The following is a 6295-nucleotide window of genomic DNA, read 5'->3' on the forward strand; positions in this document are numbered from 1 at the left end:
ACTAAGTGTAAGGAAGTACCTCATTGTTGTTTTGATTTACATTTCTCTAATCAGGATAGATTTAGAACACTTTTTTCATGTGCTTATTGATAACTTTGATTTCATCATGTGAAAACTGTCTATTCATGTCCTTTGACCACTTGTCAAATAGGGAATGGCTTGACTTTTTTGTAAATTTGACATAATTCCTTATATATTTGGGAAATTAAACCTTTGTCAGAGACTTTCATTATAAAAATGTTCTCCCAGTTTGTTGCTTTCCTTCCAGTTTTGGTTGCATTGGTTTTGTTTGTACAAAACCTTTTCAATTTAATGTAATCAAAGTCATTCATTTTACATTTTGTGATGTTCTCTATCTCTTGCTTGGTCTTAAATTCTTTCCTTTCCCACAGATCTGACAGGTATACTATTATATGTTCGCATAATTTATTTATGATATCACTCTTTATATTTAAAATATTTATCCATTTTGAATTTATCTTGGTATAGGGTATAAGATGTTGATCTAAACCTAATTTTTCCCATTCTATTTTCCAATTTTCTCAGCAGTTTTTGTCAAATAGTAAGTTCTTGTCCCAAAAGCTAGGATCATTGGGATTTGTTGAACATTAGGTTACAGAGGTCATTTACACCTAGTCTATTCCAATGGTCCACCCTTCTGTCTCTTAGCCAGTACCATATTGTTTTGATGACCACTGCTTTATAGTACAGTTTAATATCTGGTACTGCTAGGTCACCATGTTTCACATTTTTTCCATTATTTCCCCATATATTCTTGATTTTTTGTTCTTCCAGATGAATTTTGTTGAAATTTTTTTCAAATTCTATAAAAAAGTATTTTGGTAGTTTGATAGGTATGGCACTAAATAAACAAATTAGTTTGGTAGGATTGTCATTTTTATTATATCAACTTATCTTACCCATGAACAATTAATGCTTTTCTAATTATTTAGATCTAGTTTTAATTGTGTGAAAAATGTTATGTAGTTGTGTTCATATAATTTCTGTATTTGTTGTGGCAGATTCCTAAATATTTTATGTTGTCTAGAGTGATTTTAAATGGAGTTTCTCTTTCTAACACCTGTTGTTGAATTTTGTTGGAAACATACAGAAATGTTGATGACTTATGTGTGTTTATATTAGACCTGGCAAATTTACTAAAGTTGTAAATTATTTCAACTAGTTTTCCAGTTGATTTTCTAGGATTCTTCAAGTAGACCATCAGATCATCTACAAAGAGTGATAGTTTAGTTTCTTAATTGTCTACTTTAATCGCTTCAATTTCTTTTTCTTCTATAATTGCGACTTCTAGTGTTTCTAGCACAACACTAAATAACAGAGGTAATAATGGGCATCCTTGCTTTACTCTTGATGTTATTGGAAGGCTTCTAACTTGTCCCCATTGCTGATGATATTTGCTGATGGTTTTAAATATATACTTTTTAATATTTTGAGGAAGATTCCTTCTACTCCTATACTTTCTGGTGTTTTCAACAGGAATTGGATGTTGTATTTTGTCAAAGGCTTTTTTCTGAATCTCTTGAGATAATCATGTGAATTCTGTTGGTTTGATTATAGATATAGTAAATTATGTGGATGGTTTCCATAATATTAAACCATCTTTGCATTCCTAATATAAAATACTACCTGGTTATAGTGAATAATCCTTGTGATAACTTGCTGTAATCTTTTTTGCTAGTATTTTATTGAAGATTTTTGCATCTATGTTCATTAAGGAGATTGGTCTGTAGTTTTCTTTCTCTGTTTTTGGTCTGCCTGGCTTTGGAATCAATATCATATTTGTGTCATAAAAAAGAATTTGGTAAAACTCCTTTGCTTATTTTGTCAAATCATTTATATAGTACTGGGATTAGTTGTTATTTAAGGTGCTTGATATAATCCATTTGTGAATCCATCTGGCCCTGGGGATTTTTTCTTAGGAAGTTCTTTAATGACTTGTTCAATTTCTTTTTTATGAGATGGGATGATTTAAGTATTCTAATCCCTCTTTGTTAATCTAGGCAATTTATATTTTTGTAAGTATTAACCCATTTCACTTAGATTGTCATTTTTATTGCCATATAATTGGGCAAAATAGTTCCTAATAATCACCTTAATTTTTTCTTCATTAGAGGTAAGATCACTCTTTTCATCTTTGATCCTGTTAATTTAATTCTATTGATTAATCAGTACTTTATGTATTTTTAAAGGACCAGCTCCTATTCTAATTCATAAGTTCATTTTTCCCTTTAAATTTTAGGATTTTCAATTTAGTTTTCATCTGGGGATTTTAATTTTTTTCTATTTTTTTAAGTTGAAAGCCCAATTCATTGACCTCCTCCCTCTCTATTTTCTTGGTATAGGCACTCAGCGATATAAATTTTCCCCTAAGTGCTGTTTTGGTTGTATCCCATAGGCTTTGATATGATGTCTCCTCATTGTCATTCTCTTTAATGAAGTCTGTAATTGTTTCTATGATTTCTTATTTTACCCACTAGTTTTGAAGAATGAGATTATTTAGTTTCCAATTAATTTTAAATTTGCCTTACCAAGGATCCTTGTTAATTATAATTGTTATTACATTATGATCCTAGAAAAGTGGCACTTATTATTTCTGTTTTCTGTATTTGTTTGCAATATTTCTATGCATAAATACATGATCTGTCTTTGCATATATACCATGTACTGATGAGAAGAAGGTATATTCATTTTTATCCCTGTTCAGTTTTCTCCAGATATCTATTAACTATAATTTTTTCTAACATTTCATTTAATCCCCTTACTTCTTTCTTATTTATTTATTGGTTTCATTTATGTAGTTCTAAAAGGGGAAGGTTGAGATCCCTCATTAGTATGGTTTTACTATCTATTTCTTCTTTGAGCTCATTCAATTTTTCCTTTAGAAATTTAGATGCTATACCTATAAATATTTAGTAATAATGACATTACTATCTTGTTTATATTACCTTTTAGCAAGATGTAATTTCCTTCCTTATTTCTTTTAATCAGATTAATTTCTACTTTAGCTTTGTCTGTTTCATGATTGCTACTCCTACTTTTCACTACTAAGTCCTGTGTGCTCCTGATTATAGCTCCATAGTATATGGATAATGTCTTTATGGCTGTTTAAAGTATTTTCTCTTTGGATTGGTGGCTCTTGAATTTAGCTATTAGATTCCTGGATATTGTCATTTGAGGATTTCTTTCTGGGGTGATCTGTGAATTCTTTAAATTTAAATTTTATTTTCTTGTTCAAGGATCTCTGTGCAGTTACCTTTAATAATTTCTTCTAATATGATGTCCAAGGTTTTTTCCTTGATCATGGCTTTTAGGTAGTCAAATAATTCTCAAATTGTCTCTCCTAGATCTATTTTCTAATTCAGTTATTTTTTTCAATAAGAGGAGTTCATGTTTTTCTCTGTTTTTTTTTTTCATTCCTTTGATTCTGCTTTATTGTTTCTTGATTTCTTATGAAATCATTAGTTTCTAGAGGGTAAATTCTGATATTTAAGATCTGATTTTCCTCTGTCAGATTTTTGTTCTCCTTTTTCAACTGGTCTATTTTTTCTTGCATCACTTTCATTTCCCTTCTCCACTTTTCGTATGCCTCTATTAATTGTTTTTTTTAATTTTTTTGAGATCAGAAAACTAATTTTTAATAATACCAAAGATGTCTCTACACATGGATATCACCAGATGGTCAATATCAAAGTCAAACTGATTATATATTTTTGCAGCAAAAGGTAAAAAATATCTATATAGTCAATTAAAACAAGATGTGGAGCTAACCATTGCTCAGATCATGAGCTTGTTATTGAAAAATTCAGATTTAAATTGAAGAAACTAGGGAAAACCATTATACCATATAGGTATGACCTAAATAACAACTCTTGTGAATATGAAGTGGCAGTGATGAATAAATCTAAAGGATTAGATCTGCTATAGTGACTAAAGAACATAGGCTCACAATATTTACAGAAAGCAGTTGGGGGAAGAAAAAGTCTAAAGAAAAAGAAGGAGAAAATGGCTGTCTGATGAGGCATTAGAAATGGATAAGGAAAGAAGTAAAATAAAAGGGAAAGGATAGAGGGAAGACATATAAAACTGAATGAAGTATTCCAGAGAATAGCAAGGAGAGATAAGGTTTTCTTATAGGGAGCAATGCAAATAAACAGATGAAAACAATTGAAGGAAAAAACCAAGAAATCCTTTCTGGTAAATTTGAGGCATTCATTTCATATGAAAATGGGCTTGATAGAATGCAAAACTGATAGAGACTTAAAATAATTAGAAGAGATAAAGATGAGGGGGAAAGTACAGAGAAGAACTATTCAAGAAGGATCTTAATTATATCACCAATAACCAAGACGGTGTGCTGTCAGATCTAGAATCAGACATCCTGGAAAATGAAGTCCCAAAGGCCATAAAAGGCCATAAAACTGTGTGTGCCCTTTCACCCAGCAACACCACTACTATTTCTGAAACCCAAGAAGTTTTTAAGATATAGTGAAAAAAAAAGTATCAAAAATGTTTATAGCACTTTTTTGTGGTAGCAAAGATGGAAACTGAAGGGATGTCCATCAATGGGGAATGGGCTCAACAAGTTGTTATATATTCTTGAAATGGAATTCTATTGTGCCATTTGAAATGTCAAAAAATATGATCATACACATACACCCACACACACACACACACACACAAACCTGAAAAGACATATAAAGTGAAGCAAATTGAAGTGAGCAAGAATCAAGAGACATTTTACTCTGAAATAACAATATTATATGATCATCAACTATGAATGACTTAGTTATTATAAGATGGAATCTGAATGCAGAATGAACTATATCATTATTCACTTTATTTCCTCCAATAATTTTCTCTTGTATGAACAATATGACTTTTTCACATATTTCCATGACATACATGGAAATATATATTTTATGATAATATATGTACAACTCATATCATATTACTTGCCCTCTTGGGAGGAGTAAAGGGATGGGTGAAACATAGATTGCAAAATGTCAGAAAATGAATATAAAAATTGCATTTACATGTAATCTAGAAAAATATATTTTTTAAAAGTGTTTTGTATTTCAATTTATATAGTTCCAGGGTTTGTCTTGGCAGGTAGACTCTCAAGTATTTTATATTATCTAATATTTTCATGCAATTCCTTTTTCTATCTCTTGGTGCTATGATTTGTTGGTAACATAGAAATACTGAAGATTTGTGTGTATTATTTAATATCTTGCAAGTGTGTTGAAGTTACTAATCATTTTAATTAATTTTTAGTTGATTCTCTAGAGTTCTCTAAGTATGCCATCTCCAAAGAGTGATAGATTTGTTTCTTTGTTGCCTATTTTAATTCCTTCAATTTCCTTTTTTCTTATTGCTATGCTTAACATGTCCAATAAAATATTGGATAATAGTGTTGATAGTGAGCATCCTTTTTTAACCCCTGTATCTTATTGGGAAGACCTCTAGCTTGTCACCATTATATATGATGCTTGCTGATAGATACTACTTATTTTAAGGAAAGCTCCATTTTTTTCCTGTGTTCTCTAGTGTTTTTAATAAGAATGGTTGTTACGTTTTTGTCAAAAGCTGTTTCTGCTTCTATTACAAAAATGTAGTTTCTATTAGTTTTGTGATTGATAGAATCAATTATACTAGTGGTATTCTTAATATTGAACTAGTTCTGCATTCCTGGTATAAAAACCCACCTGATCATAGTGAATGATCTTTGTGATATATTGGTATAATCTCCTTGCTAGGTTTTTTTTTTTAATTTTTGCATCATTATTCATTAGGGAGATTGGTTTATAGTTTTCTTTCTCTATTTTTGTTCCTCTTGGTCTGGGTATCAGCACTATATTTGTGTTATAAAAGGAATTTAGAAGGACTCCTTCAGGTGAATTCATCTTTTTCAGTTTTGATATTTGTAATTGTATATCCTTCTTTCTTTTAAAAATTAAAATTAATCAATGGCTTATTTATATAATTAATTTCCCCCATAAAACCAGGTTTTAACTTTATTTATTAGTTTAATAGTTTTCTTTCAATTTGATTCATCTCACCTTTGATTTTCAAGATTTCTAATTCTGTGTTTAATTAGGGATTTTTAATTTTTTCTTTTCCTAACTTTTTTAATGATATCCCAATTCCTTGATCTGTTCTTTCTCTAATTTATTGCTATAATCACGTAGATATATAAAAATTTTCCCTAATTACTATTTGGCTGAAATTTTTGTTTTAAAGTTATCCTAAGCAATGAAATAATATCAAAAATCTT

Source organism: Monodelphis domestica, chromosome 8, assembly GCF_027887165.1.
Source record: "Monodelphis domestica isolate mMonDom1 chromosome 8, mMonDom1.pri, whole genome shotgun sequence".
NCBI lineage: Eukaryota > Metazoa > Chordata > Mammalia > Didelphimorphia > Didelphidae > Monodelphis > Monodelphis domestica.